The sequence below is a fragment of the Notolabrus celidotus genome, chromosome 4 (genome assembly GCF_009762535.1).
Source record: "Notolabrus celidotus isolate fNotCel1 chromosome 4, fNotCel1.pri, whole genome shotgun sequence".
Lineage (NCBI taxonomy): Eukaryota > Metazoa > Chordata > Actinopteri > Labriformes > Labridae > Notolabrus > Notolabrus celidotus.
In genome coordinates this window covers 27,852,402-27,868,028 of record NC_048275.1, presented here as the reverse complement: position 1 = coordinate 27,868,028, position 15,627 = coordinate 27,852,402, and the positions used below count along the sequence as shown (strand labels likewise).

Here is a 15,627-nt window from a genome sequence, read left to right as displayed (position 1 = left end):
AGCACACGCTGAGCTCAATCAGTTATGGCACACATGTGAGCTGAGATCGGATCAGCTGCTGCCTGACTGGCCGCCCCTCACTCGCCCTGAGGTGAACAGTTTCCGGTCCACCCACGCGGGCAGAGGAAGAAGTAAGGCCGGTGGGAAAGGGCGTCGGGCTCCATCCATCCATCAGAGGAGAACCATCTTGAGCCCCCTCTCCTGAAATTCAGAGCAACCTATTTTCTTCCCCGTGGAGCTGATTAGAAAGTCTAATAGCTCCAAGTGCTGCTGCGAAGCGTTAAACGTGCACTGACAGGATTATTGTCACTTGATTTCTTCCAAGTGCCAAAATAGAGATGGAATAATAGATTGGTGCACGTGTTGTGTGTCAATATAGTCTCCATTATTCCACTCAGGTTTAAGACATGTGAAACCCCGCAGACTGTTTGAAACAAATCTTCTCTAAACGCCACTGGAGGCATGTATCTAATGTGAAGGGGCTGATGAAAGTGCTCCTCCATGATGTCAGTTGTTAGATAAAGCGTCATATTCCCCTCTTACAGTACTGGTAGGTTAACGCAGATCAGAGCATCATGTCAGATATTTTGGGGATTCATCTTGGACAGCTTTGGAGACTCCAAATCAGCTGCGAGTCCATGGCGTGCGTCATTGCGCAGCGGCGCGGCCAGCCCACAGTGGTTAATGGGAATCCGCTGACAGAGCACAACCAGTTGTTTGTGCGGGCATATGTGCGCGCGGATCAGCAGGTGCTGGTTTAACTGGGTGGAAGTCACGCTTGCAACAACGCACCAACCTGACGGACAACGCTTGACGCTACGGACTCTTATTTCCAAATTGCGCTGACATGTGTGACATGCACGCGACGACCTGCAGTTACAGGTAAAGTTGTGGTTTTGACTTCATTTTCCTGACTGACTAATGTGTGAAATGATGACCGTGTTTGCTGCGCTTCATGTTTTAGAGATGTTTGTTGTCTTTCCGTCGCGCGTCTTCTCTCAAGCGCGCCTTTGAAGAGAGCGTGCCGTGTGATGCAGGGTAAACTCTGAGGACAATTTGAACTTTGAAGCGTATCATTATGCTTCTCATAAGAGTGAAATTAATCGAGAATCTATTAAATGCTCATGCGTAGTCAACGATTTCACAAGGTGTTACTTAACAGCCAAATAAATGCATTTGTGCATACGCGTGCGTCTCAGTGCGTGTGCGTGTGTGAGCGTCTCCCTCCTAAATTCTGCTGCTTTCAATTAAATCTGCCAGCGCAGGCTGCTGGTGCACCAGCGCATAAAAGATGCTATTTCTGCATGTGAAGGAAGGTTAGAGGGTTAACAAGTTTCTGCTTCACTTAACCATTGATTGCTTATCTTCATGAGGAGTCATTTTTTTTAAGATAGTGCGCAGACTACAAGAGCAACAATGGAGTATTCCAATTGTGGTCCAGCTCATGAAGGACACCTTTAATTGGACACAGGGGTAGTTTTAAGCATCACAGTTATCGAAGTGACAAGGAGGTGAAGGTCAGGAATGGATTAAGTGGAGACCTTCGGGGTGGCATGGTGGAGGTGGATGTTCGGGGAGACATAAATGGAGAATTTATCAGCATTTACCAACAGGCTGCAGCATGTAGACATTAACAAGCAGAGTAACCTTCTACATTTAATGGTTTATATCAGAGATGATCTTTTACAATTTCCTCCCTGTCGATATCTGAATTTGGTATGTAAATCTGGCAGTATAGTTCATTAACATGATACAAAACACTCAATGTTTACTATGCTGGTGTTATATAATTGCTATCTTGACAGTGCTTTGCTCAGGTTAAACTCTTTTTAAACATTAAAAATATAAGGAATGAAGCCACAGATTTTTCTTTTCATGTTTAGTTTTACAGTCTGTTAAAGTGTGGGAGAAAATAAGTGAATAACAATTATGAAGAAATATTTTCTTAACATCTCAATTAATGGTAATGTTTTCTGGATTGAAACAGTCTGTGTGAGGTTTGGAGAGAGAGAGAAGACCTCTGTGGAAAATTCAGCTCCAGTTAAAGCCTTAAAAATGATAGAGTTGTTGGATCCTCTTATGAATAAATTAGTGATGGCGAGATTGAAAGGACCATGCCATGAAATGTGGAATCACTTTATTTCTATTATCATCATTACATCATTACGTGATGCCCAATGTCTCAGCCAGTCATAAATCTGCCTGTAAATATTTGCTATTGTTTATGACAACAGATTAGCCATCCACAGTTTTTCATCAAGGCAAAAGTTCTTGTGACGAAATTTATGGAACAAGCTTACTTGTTATTGTTATATTGGCAAGGATATGGTTACGAAATTACTTTCTGCCGTTACAAAGGTACCAGAAAATCATACATACAATACACACAAAAAAAAGAAACAAATACATTCTTTACTATGTTGTACTTACATTTTAAGAAACATAAAAAAGTATGCATATATGCCAGACAATGTCTCAAAGCAAGACCACTGGTATTCATTTTCATATGCATCATAGGTGGAACATGGACTGTACTGGACAGCCTGATAGTGACCTTCCACTTTCGTTAGGAAAATATTTACACAGCAGGAGGTTAAGTTGCATACCCCTGAGATGAACTTCACATTGGTCTAGTAACAAGCTCATGCCACTGGCCCTCTGATGGCATGTCATCAACCACAATATGTGCTGCCGGTGTACCTGCACATGCCTGACCACAAAACTGTGGCATATCATTGGCCACTGTTCGACGTAGGTGCTGCTGATAAAAATCCCTGAAAATCAGCAAATAAGAACACACTAAGTTAGCATTGGCATTCCATCTGAATATGCTGTGTCTGCAAAAGCATCAAAGCTGCCAACTGAGTGTAATTCTGATTTACCTCATATTCTCAACTTGAACTGCACTGTTGGTGTTTACTGTGGTCACATGATAGATTACATGAAATTACCCCTGAAACAGGAGTAAGCACTTACTGTCATAGTATCTCCAGAGAGTGACTTGTTGTTTGAAGCTGTGCAGAACGGATTTCAGGTGAAAGTATTTGATTCTTCCGGTCTAATAAATTACTGCATAAGATCAAAACATAGACATGACATGTGTACCTTCTGTACACTGATCTTGTATTTACAGCTGAATCAGAGGCATTTCCAGCACTGGTATCCATATCAAAACAACTGTAGTTCTTATCTAACCTCGATGTCTACTTTTGCAAGTCCTTCCTCCAGCAACTCTGCTACAGATAAGCTATCAAGTCAATAGACATGCTCCCAGCATTGCTGCGATTCTTCTCTGATAAAAACTAATTAAAATCACGCTAATGCTCCGTGAAGCCTTATGATGAGTCCTCCTCTCATTCCCTCCAACTATATTTATCACATGATACTGCCTGTAATCAGCAGAATAAGCACAGATTGGGAGGTAATTGGTACAGATTTTGATTTTTTTTTTACAATCTGCCAGCTGCCTTTCAGATTGAGTCCTCAAAGCACAGGCAGTCCAGCCGACACAGAGAGGCACAGACATTTACATAAGTGCAGAGATAATGGAAAGGCTCTCTGTTATCACCAGAACTCTGGAGCTTGGGGTGTGTTTTTCCCCTCTCTCCCAGATTGAGGTATCTGAGTGTTGGTGTTTTCTCGGACATGTGGCACTGTTGTCTTTGTTTTTGGGCTGTCTCAATCCGTATTGATTTTCTGTTTGCTTCTTTTACCTGCTTATTGACTGCTTTCTGTGGTCTGGAAAACTCAATGGGAGCGTTGATGTGTGTCAGTAGCATGGGTGGCCGGTGATTCATCTCAGTCAGTTTACTCACATCTCTTGAGGCAGGTGCAGACCTTATGATCCCTTGTGGATGTACTTCTATTTTCATTGCTCCTTGATATTCTAGTGCTGTTTTTAAAAGTAACATTTTAGACTCAGGTTGCTTTACAACAAGACATGCAGGAACATGCAGGACATCCATCACGCCAATAAACTATCTTTCTGCCCATTGATATTGCCTCACCATACATCACAATTCCAGTTTTTACATTCAGACATTTATATCTTTGAGGAAACCATGAAGTTTACATAGTTCCAAGACTTTAATAATTTGTCAGTTGTTTAAGATAGTTAGCGCTCAAGGTATTGAAAGATTTTTATACAAAAGTGACAAAATTATGATGGATTAAATTTAATGGCATCAAAAGAAGTAGAAACATGTCCAGCATACATGAGAGCCAGACTTCTTGTCCCTGAGGTATTGATAACAGGTATCCATATTGTTGGAATTTTACTAGTATCGTATCAAAGTTCAAAACCCTAGTATCATGACAACTCTGATCTGGACATGAATGTGGCTTCCATCAAAGCTCCTGTGAGGAAGTCTGTGTTGATCCTGGAGCCGCCTGTGGACAAAGTGATACCTCTTATTTCTGTAGTGATTTTGTCTTATACATATGGAAGTCATATTTTTTAATAACAAATCTCATTCTGCTGATTTTAATGCTTAAATGTATCACTCCTTGAAAATATTTGCAGTGGAAAATGTAAACAAATGCTGTCTAAACATTGAGCTATTAATCACTTTGACCTTCTGCCAGAGGTTTGTACAAAAATATTCAGTCTGTATGTGGATGGACGTGTTTGCTTTGTTAGGCTATAAAGAGACATTGGTATTAGTTTTAGTCTGTATTGTAACCAGCTTAAAAGTCCCCATAGGGGCTTTAAGTCTAATGAGATATTTTTGAAAAGAAATAAGACAAATACACTTGTTTAGTGTTGAGTTTTTGCAGAGTAATAATAACCTAATGCAACTAAGATGAGCCAGGAGGGTACTTATTGAGTCAGCATAGGATGGAGCCCCTTTTGGAGTCTCTCTGTTTATGTGCCAGGTTTTCGGTGCAGGTGCATCTTGGCAGCTGTTATGTCACTCTCTGGTTCTTGTCTCTTGGGATCTGGCCTTGGCTCGGTTGCACACTGTCATGTGTCATTGGTAATATTATCTGATGGCATAAGTCCTTCTGGTATTGGCCATTCTCAGGCTGTCATAGTGTCCAGATGTGTCTTCAGTGGTTCTCCCTTGGGCTTTTACTTTTCAAGGATTACATGTTATTACATGTGAAATATGACCAAAGCCCCCAAGAGAAGTTACATACAGTATGCTTCAACAGTTGTTTCTGATGCCATGAAGGGATAAGGCACGTCAGTAAGGGATGTCAGTGTAGCTCTCGCTAACTTTAGCCTCTTTAAAGCTAACAGAACTTGGTAAAACCAGTGAAAACTGGTTAAGAGCTAGGCAATGAAACTACAGGAAACTTTAAGTTGAAAACTATTACAAACTTTGTTTTCTTGTAAGAACATCAGCCAGTTAGATTATTTTCTCTTTTTTCTTGCTTGTATAGATGGAACACGAGAATATTTCCTGCTGCAAAGCATTGTTTGAGCTGCTGTGGGAGAAAGTACATTTCTTTAGTCAATAAAAAAAGAAACCTTTTAAACTGAGTGGCATGAATGTTTGGGTGATAACCATCTCTACTTACCTTCCACAGTCAAAAGACGTGACAAAAATGGTGAAATGACATCCATTAGATGACTGTTAGCGGCACCTCAGTCAGCAGCCCACTCAACAGACAATAGAGTCCACCAAAGAGAGTCTGAAAAACTAGGACTCTGTAAAAGGAAAATGTTTTGTTCTGTTTTTTGCCACTTGTAATTACTTTTACTCAGAGAAAAGCAGTCTTAAAACTGTGTTAAAGACCGCTTATGTGCTTTTTAATTTAAAATTATGAACCATTTGATTCTAAAAGTTCCTGCCATTATCAGGATACTCTACAAACTGCCAGCATTATTAGTACATATACTTCATAAATACATTTTTCTTCCAAATGGTCTGACGACTTGTCATCTGGAGTCTTGGCTTTGAACTCTTGCTATGAACTCAATTCTTATTGTGCCATTATATACTGCCAACGTATTGTCATAAAGTCTACACATCAAATTGTTCAACAAAAAATTTCTGCCGTTTTCAGGCTGCCCCTGACTTCTGCAACTCAACATATTGCTGGCCAAAAGAGACAAAACCATACAACTTCTAGATGTTTTAAAAGCCTCCAGTATTGCAAAGTGACCTACTCTCTTGTATTAGAGGATGTTGCTTCTGGGGATGTGTGCATTTAGACTGAACTATTAAGTTGTTACCCTCATAGCCAGCACCAGAACCACCAGTCAGTTAGACAAATTATCAATATTTATTTTATTGTAGGTCAAATGTTGTATCTAAGCTGTCTCCCTTCATCAATTGCAGGAGCTGTAGCTTAAGTTAATGACAACTGTCATAATGCTGTAATGTTTTACTACCCTGATGTAAACAAGCATAGATGACAGACGGCATCTCATGGCATTGTGTGGTTGGCAGGATTTTGACCTGGAAAAAGGAGATACAGTTGTACCAAGGCTGTGTCTGGTTAAATTGGCGTGTAACCACTCTAACAGAGCAATGCAAAACCAGCACAAGCATGGGAACGTTAACCTGCAAGGAGCTTGGAAAGACTGGTGGTGCTAGCTCTGCTAACATTGCCAAATTAGCTAAACTACTTTGCGATCATTTATCTGCAGGCTCTGTAATCCTGTATTTTGTGGTATTCATTAACTGTGCTCAGTTTTTGTTTTGTTTTTTACAGTTTTTACAACTAGTCAAAGAATTGGGTTTTAAATTCCCATTTTAATGGCAAGAAAATATGTGACTTAGGAACATCCATAGTTGCCGCTACAACCCTTTACCTGCATCTAAACCAGACCTCTCATGTTAAGGGAGAGGTCAGGGGAGCAGAGGGAGCCCCACACCATCACCATCACCATCACCATCACCATCACCCAAAAATATGTCAAAGCACTTCTCACTTCACAGTGGATGTATTGTGTTAAAAATGACTTCTGGAACCTGATTATTTTTGGCAAGTATGGGTTTATCCCAGATGTATCTACATTGTGGCAAATGTAAGCAAGAAGCACCAATAAGGCAATTTCTCTCCCAGAATCTGTGATACAGAAAACAGTGACTGAAGTGATTTAGAGATGGTCCATCATGTACTAGTTTGGCCTACACAGTGCAGCACAGGGTACTTTTTTTTTAGGTTCAACATGTTGCTAAATCAATGCACTGCCCACAATTTCTTTCATTCCAGCAAGAATTCGCTACGCCTGATAGCTTATTGGTAATCAGTACGTTTTTCCCTCAACAATCAATGTTGGTATTGTTCTCAAAAGACCCGATACAAGTCAGTCTCTATAGGTTCTTACTTGCTAAACTGGTAATGATCATCTCATCTGACTCTGTAAGAAAATAAATACTTTGTAAAATATAAAACTACTTCTTCAAACAACAAAAATCCCTACCGGTCAACTCTTCCTCTCCACCACAATCATGTCAGTACCAATAGCATCTCAGTAATGAAGCAGGGCGACAGACCCTGGAGACCGTCTTGGAGGATGAGAAGCAGAAGTCACTCAGAGCCTGAATGGAGGCTTCTGAACCTGCAGATGAAACAGGGGAGGAGTGACCCTCGCCTGGATGAGGTCCTCAGAGTCACGATGTTTCTGTGAGAGGTTGCCTCAGTGTGCTTTAAAGAGAGAAGAGATCGAGAGAAAAAGAGAGTGAGACTGAGAGGGCCTCTGTCAGGAAGGCTGTGAAGTGAAGTCACTTTTATATGATGAGAAATGTTGGTGAGATGATGGCAACAAATTCAAAGAACCTACATTTGATAACCAATGAAACTTTACCACCCACAATTCTTCTAACATTAGTGAATGTGTACGAGGACATACTTTTACTAATTATGTAGGAGAATCTTTGAAAGAATCTGACAGCAAAGGAACTGGACTGAAGTTTGAGTGTGAGGAAGAGGAAGGGTGCTTTCATATGGTGAGAGGAGGAAGAATATTACTCCTGCATATCGTATTCCTACTTGTATGTGCTCATGTCTTAAATTATGGATGGATTGGGACACAGGGACACTTCACCGTATTTTTATTCATTCTTGTTTTATGGTATTTCATTCGACTGGATAGGTTGTTCCTTTGGCAACACAAAGCTTGGTGGAAAACTGTTGGGAAATCAACTCTACCTGGTAGAGCTCAAGCTTCCAGGCAAAGACATTTAGATATTGTTTGGGATATGAATCAAAACACTGATCCTTGTAGACCTGTTCACTGACCTGTTCACAGGTCTACCAGGATCAGTGATTTGAGTTTTATCAGAGCAGGCACAACATTTTGGCAAAACATAAACCAGGGAGCAAGCCCAAGAAATGGGCATCAAGTCATGTCAGCATTGTTCCTCAGCACTTTCAATGCTTTGTGCTATGATCTTTCATTGGCTGGATGTGAATGCAGTGACATCATCAGGCAGAGAGTCTCACAGCTGTGAAACCGGAACGGCAAAAGCTGGTCACCTCTTGTGACAAGATGAGTTTAGGAACAACAAGTAGGGCCCTGCTTGATGTAACTTACTTTCAAGATGACGAGATGACAGTCTGGACTTTAAACTGAACATCATACTGATAAAAAAAGGTTTACACGTTAGCTCACTATAACCAGGAGTGCAACCTGCTAACAGAACCAGAAATAAACTGGATTTTCCCCCACAAAAGTTGCATTCATTCAACAGTATGGGTAATGAAGTCCTCTTAATTCACCATACACTATACTACTAGATGATCTCAGTAAGCAGTCAGGCTGCAGCCTGACCATTTAAGGCTTTAATAACAAGCAGCAAGAACTTAAAATCTAATCTCAAACTTGCAGGTAGCCAGTGAAGGGCAGCAAGGGCTGGTGTTTTATGATTTCTTGCTGTGTGTTAAAAGCCTAGCAGCAGTGTTTTGAATAAATTGCTGTCTTTAGATGTTGAGCTTGCTGATGGTGGAATAAAATAAAACGAAAAAGAAAAGAAAAGAAAACCAAAGGAACAGAGTCTAAACTGACTCTAAGGTTGCAGCCTCTTTACGGACATCATTAGGGCAGCTCTGCTCGAGGAATGCTGAGGAGGTAATGATTATGACTTCAGATTTGAAATCATTCAGCTGAAGAAAAATGTCAGAGATCCAATTTTTGATTTCAGTCATACAAGATATAATGAGAAACATCAGTGGTGCCACACTTAGGCGGTCCACAGAGCTGAGTGTCGTCTGCAAAGCACTAAAAGTCTGTACTATGCCTATGCAGGGTTTGACCCAGACAAATTTCAGGCAACTATCAAACATTATTTATTGTTATAATAGTAGCGTAGCTCGGTTGAGGATAGCTGTGTGTGTAAGTGTGGAATGTAGAGTGAGTGAGTGAGAGTGAAAGAGGATGTGACGTCTGTGTGTGTGAAGTGCCGGTGAGCGGGTGACTGGAAAGAAAGAGAAGGAGAGCAAAAGTCAGCACCGAGTATCATAGTGAGTTTATGCCATTTTATAAGTGCAGTTGTGAACACTAATAAAGCCACGACTCCTTGAAACCGAACCGGACTCGAGTCTGCTATTTCCCACCAGCTGCATAGAGGTTGAGGTAAACAGGGGTGAAGTTGGATCAACTTCAACCCTGGAGCAGACCCGTAAGTATCCCTGTGCTCCCCGACTACGGTCAGGGAGCTGAAGTAGTGAATGGTTAACACTATGAATAAACAGCCTTTTGTTGAATGCTTTCAGGGTTTGGTAGAATGAGAACAGAATTCTTGTCACATTTTGTGAGTTCTGGTTCTGACAAAAAGAAGACAGTTACTGGGGGGACAGGCTGAATTTAGGTACTGACGAGCAGCTTTAAGGCCACAGAGGTTGACATGCTATTAATGTGACTCATCCAGTATGCCTTGAATAAGTACATTGAAGAGCAACAAAGGAAAGAAAATCCAATCTTAAAAATAGTGACTCAGTTCTGCCTGACATATCTTTTTTATATTTGCTGCTGCTCTTTTCAAGTCGGTTTAATATCATGTTCCCAAAAGTCAGGGCAACAGCTGAAAGACAGACTTCACTTTGGAGGGCTGCTACCCATCATCCAGTGCTAAAGTGTTCTTCACCTGGTTGGTCGCTGAGCTCAGGCAGATGCCAGGAAATATTTGACAGACTGACACGGACTAAGGAGTGGAGATATCTGTGCCTTACGTGAGGCAATGCTTTCAAAATCAGGGTTAAAACACTGGCAGTAAGCAGCCAGCTGCTAATGCACACAGTTTCCTTTCTCTGTGCATTTACAAGTGTGTTTTGGTTTTAAGTTGATTACTGTTAATGTGAAATAAAGCTGCAATCTTCAATTGATTCTGCTCTCTGTAACTTCCTGCAAAAACAGACATGACATCAAAAGAAGTGAAATAAATTAAGTTTTTTTTGTTCTGATTCAGACACTCTGGTTGCTGTTTGACAGAAGTTGTACATGGAACTACTGAGGAAGATAAATCACAAATACTGAAAGACCATACTAACAGCACCCCTAAGTTAATAATTACAGTCAGTTTCATCTCAGAGCCAAATGGCAATCGTTGCCTACGATGATATATATGCCTCTGGAAACCAATGGCAACTTTTAATAAATTATGGCCCAGCCAGGGGACACCACTGAGCAACTCCCAGCCAAGAGTTTCTTTTCTGTGTGTTTGCTGATAAGAATACTGTTGCCATGGAAGCACTACCAGCCATTGAATCTGATGGACTATGTATGTTTTGCTGCATTAAAACATACTTTTTAATTAATAAAATTATCTTTAAATCAATACGTAGTATCCACTTTTTTGTACAAGTGGGATCATGTATAGTGAGGTGGTGGTTATGGCAAATAGAATCCCTCATCTCACCTTCTCGGTATTCTGTTTAAACCACCTGCTCAGTATACATCATCCCTTCATTGTAATCTTTGAATAATCTCTTTTTTGTTATATTAAGTCGCATAACGTTAAGGGGATGTTTTCCCCGTCAGTCATGACTAGAGTAGACGGAAAGTAAACACCCAAATTGAACCGCTGCTTCAGCAACCTCTGAGGACAAGCACATTTCTCTGCTTCCTTAAATAACATTTAAATGAAATCACGTCAGAGATGTAGAAATGGCAGTACCATGTGCCCTCAAACTTATTCATATTCAAGTGATGAGCTGTCAGGAAATGATATCAACTCAGCACTGGTACGGGGTACCCAGTCCTCTTGCTAAAGTAAGATAAAAAGTCCCCCATTAAAAGAGACAGAAAAAGCAGATTATGCCTTACACAGGAAATTAAATGTTAATTATTCATTTGTTTTCTTGCTGTCTGATCCATGAAATCTACACCACGAGCAACCATGGCACAAACTCAACACATACTATCTTGTTGTTTTTGAATTAGTCTCTCCAGTGTCGATGGGATGTCCAGTTTGATTTAAAAAGATGCTCCCTGCTTTCTTGTTCTGGTAAGACTGGACTTGCATTTTGTAAGCTAGTTACAAATCTATTGCATGGATCGTTTAAAGTCTTATTTTCCTGCATTCAATTAAAATCTTATTTGGATCAATATGTGGTGGGTGATTTTTCCCTTCAATGCAATGGAGCATGTAAATCATCTTTTCGCAGGACTCTTTCCAGATCTGAATATTTTACTTGGCCTGTGGCACCCGTTATCACCTTTCATCCATAGTCCAACCTTTATAAATAATATACCACTGTTTTACGCAAGAAATATTCTGCAACTTAATATCTCAGCTGTCTTCTTGACTTATGTGAGAGTAAAATCTATACAGGTGCATGGAGCATTCAAGCATGTCATTGAAATGATGTCATTCAAGTCAAACAGGGTTCAGGAAGCCATCCACAGTCCTCTCAATAGTTCTCCAGGTTATGTAACATGCTGTAATGTACCGACTGAATGGCTTATTCAGACATTTTAATGGATTACCATTTTGCATGTTAAGATAATCATACATAATGGCATTCCTCGGCAGGGCTCCAGACATCAAGTGCAGGGGAGGATGAACAGAATCTGTAATACATGTTGCTAGAGTATTTAACATACAAATAGTGTTTGTAAGTTGAAATTGCAGGAGTGGAAAAACATGATTAATTTTGTATCCTAAGTTTTCAGAGCTCTACATTTTAACTTCATTTTAAAATGCTGAAAATACATCCCCACTGATTCCTCTATCTTTGCCGCTCACTCTGCATGTTTCATATCAAGCCCAGTTTAAACCTTTTCCATTGCATAGGTTTTAAAGTTACACTTGTTTTTCTACATCCTGCATTAATATTCCAGTCAAGTGGTGCAGTGTGGGCTCCAGAAATGACCAATACTGGAGTTTTAAGACCAATATGGTTCAAGGTGAGGAAAAATCCACTAGAGCTGAAGTGAAAATTCTGCATTTATTAGACAGAATGTAGGCAAATATTTTTGTTGAAATTTGAACCGATAAGATTCTACAAAGGAATCATGAGGTCTTAAAAAATAATGTTATTATGGGAGATTTGACATAATTATACTCTAACAACTACTTCTTGATTCACTGCTACATGTGCTGCAGACAGATTGTAAACAATGGAGTCACTTGGACTATCTACATTGTGCCACTATTCCAACACTTACCTGAGCAACGTTTTCTGCAAAGTGAGGTCGTGTGAAAGTACGTGAAATGACCATAACTTCAGAAGCTATGCATTTATGTGGTGGTGGCAATAAATTGTAAAAAAAACAAAACAGAAATCAGTACTATAGAAGTAAGGGAAATCGTTATTAAGTCACTTCTTTAGTGAAAACATGGTTGTGGGACACAACACACAGCACAGTCTTACAGAAGCTGTCTTTCATGTTTTCTCTTTCTTTTACTATTTGATGTTGCTAGCATTATTCTACTTCTGTGATTTAATGTTGTTAGCAAACAGCTTTCAGACAAACTACAGCCACCGTCTGGCAGGAGAACCGCATTACAATCAGGAGTGAATACAAACATTGACCCATTCTGACCAGATATGTTTAAGCCTGTACTGTCTGACAGATACATACTGGTCTTTATGTAATGCAAACAGCACTTCCAGAAATGAGCTCAGGCCTGTGTGATTGACAGGTCATCCAGGAGGTGGGACCAGAGGAATCATGAGTTAAAACATAGTTGCCTGACTGTTTGTGAAATACTATCTTGCTTTGCTCTGAGTAGGGAATTTGTTGATTCAGTATTTTGTGCTTTATTTATAGTACATAAACCCCATATAATTCTAGGCTTTAACTCTCCATTTCTCTCTCTCCACTGCCTGTGTTCCATCTTGTATATACCTCCCATAAAAGGCAAAGCACAGAGAGTACTTGGAAAAATAAATAGTTGCAGGATTGTTTGAAGAGTGTAAGACAAAGGAAACCATACGCTGCATTTAGACTGGGTGAATTATTTACATTAACTGCACATGAGTCATAATGCATGTGTCTATGATGAGCTCATCAGCAGCAAGTGAAACATTGTTGCCGTCTGTCAGGAACACTCATGTCATTTATTGCAGTCCATTTGACTATGACAAAGATGACAGCAAAGACATTTAAGCGAAAAGTGGGCCATGCTTTATCATCGTAATGCTTTCTGCACTTTCGATCAAATTGCTCAGTATGCAGATAAGTCCCAAATTGCGGCTGAGTGCTGGGTGATTTGATTTGGCTATTGGTCTTATTAGCGTTTGCAGAGAGGAAGTACTATGGTTTAATGTCTGGAAAAGCAACTTCATCTACCATGCAATCATAAAACCATAAAAAGCATGGGTGAAAATTAAATTTTTGTTTGTACTGTTGAAGGGAAACTGCAGTATTTTATTCCGGGAATCTGCTTTATGTTTTTGGAAGGTTCCATTAGTTTGCTTGAGTTGTTCTTTCATTGGATACTAACTGACCGTTTATATCACTTAAGGAAAAAGGTACAACTTTCTAACATGTAAAAAAAAACCACTAACCACTATTGTTTAAACATTGTTTCTGATGGACAGCTAGCTATACAAAAGTAACCACCCCTAAGTGCGAGCTAGCTACAACTCTCAGTTAGCTGCACAGCTAGCAGTAGGTTGACTGCCATGTCTCAGGCTCTAAACAGAGTATGGGGAAAATAAGGATTTTAATTTCTCCTGCAGCTGTGATTTAAAGATTATTATATGCCTTTAATGTTGTGCCAGATTCTTATCAAGCAATAAAGCTGGTTCCTTGTCAAGTTTAAATTAAGTGTGAACGGGGAAAACATGTTGATGACGCTAATAAGCTGTTCCACTAAGCACTCCTCAAAGCCTAGGGCACATCCTTGTCATGTCTGGATACGAGCATTTTTCTTTTGCAACTGTTTGTGTTTTTGGATTAGCATAGTTTATGTATTTGCAGCTTGTTCACTTTCCCAGCATATCCTAACATTTACAGCATTTTTTCACCTCTCCATTTTTTTTGGCCTTTGCATACGTTTATGAATGTGCATCATTTCTGACTTTGCAGCATGTTTTGAATGTTAGTATGTTCAGGCCATTGCAGATCAGTAAGCATTGTTGGCCACTTTAGACCCCAGCTGGTGTAAAAGTGTTTGAAAATACCTGTGTAAGGATGGCCTAGTTGAGTTGGCTTAAAAAATGAGGCAAAATCCAAGCTGCAATTCATGTGTATTTATTTTCAGTGTAGAAAAATCCATCTGCAGCATTATGTACAGTGCAGGCCTGGGGTCAACGAAAAAACAATAATACTTGCAAGAAAAAAATGGACTAAAAACAAGGGGGGAAAAATGGCTCAAGGCTAGACGGAGGTGTTAGCCAAAGTTAAGGACGAAGCTCTACACAATGCCACTTGAGCCCTTGCAGCTCAGTCTGCTCTTTGTTAACTTGCAACACTCTCCAACAACCGATCGACTTCAACTGCAACACACCACTCACGGACATCAAGCCCCTCTTATACAGCAGCTGGCTCCTACCAATAGTGAGGGATTCATAGTTTGTAGTCAATTAACTCCCTTCAGACTCCTATCAGGTCTGCAAATTATTCAAACCACTAACATTATCCAAATTTTCATAAAGTCCTTTCTGATAATGCACTTAAAAGATAATTTCGTATTTCATCTGTAAAAACATCCGTCCCCCTCATTCATACATGGTGCCTTCCACTTGGCACACCACTTAATAAGCCAATGGCAGACTGCAGCTCTGTTTGGCAGTTCCTGGTGGAACTCAGTCATTGCAGTGGAGAACAGGTGACAAACAAAAGCTACCTTAAACATGTTTTAACAATGTATAAAATGGTTTATGTAAAGGACCAATCAGTGTGTTTCATTTGCTTTGAAAAAGGGCCTTTGTAGTCTTTCAACATGTAGGAATGTTTGTAGGTTGTCAAATGTTTTCACACACAGTGGTAACATGCTATGCTAATTTTAACACAGGCCTCTCAGCCAGCTTGATGTTATTATGAGGGCGGCTGTGTAACCTTACAGCATGCATATGAACACTCTACAGAGCACGGTGTTGCTTTGTGAAAACCAAAATAACCTTAATAGTGATAAAACCATGTCTCACCTGCTTCAGAGCCACACACCATTAACCAATATTATGTAACTAAACTGGTAACATTACAACCAACAGGTCTCACTATATTTCACGCCTACACCTCAGCAAAAACCCCTTTTATAACTATGACCACAGAGTCTCACT

General features: G+C 40.0%; 1 protein-coding gene across 3 annotated transcripts in view; it reads left to right on the top strand.

The window, feature by feature from the left end:
* Positions 1 to 435: 435 nt before the first annotated feature.
* The window catches only part of LOC117811059 (gamma-aminobutyric acid receptor subunit pi), a 74,791-nt gene continuing 59,599 nt past the window's right edge, over positions 436 to 15,627 (top strand). For 2 of the 3 annotated variants that reach the window (XM_034681084.1, XM_034681083.1), the window contains exon 1: positions 15,127 to 15,173. The gene's annotated coding sequence lies outside the window, so the exon portion shown is untranslated. Of the gene's footprint in view, positions 883 to 15,126; positions 15,174 to 15,627 lie in introns of those variants that run through there. The other variant, XM_034681082.1, reaches the window with a different exon arrangement.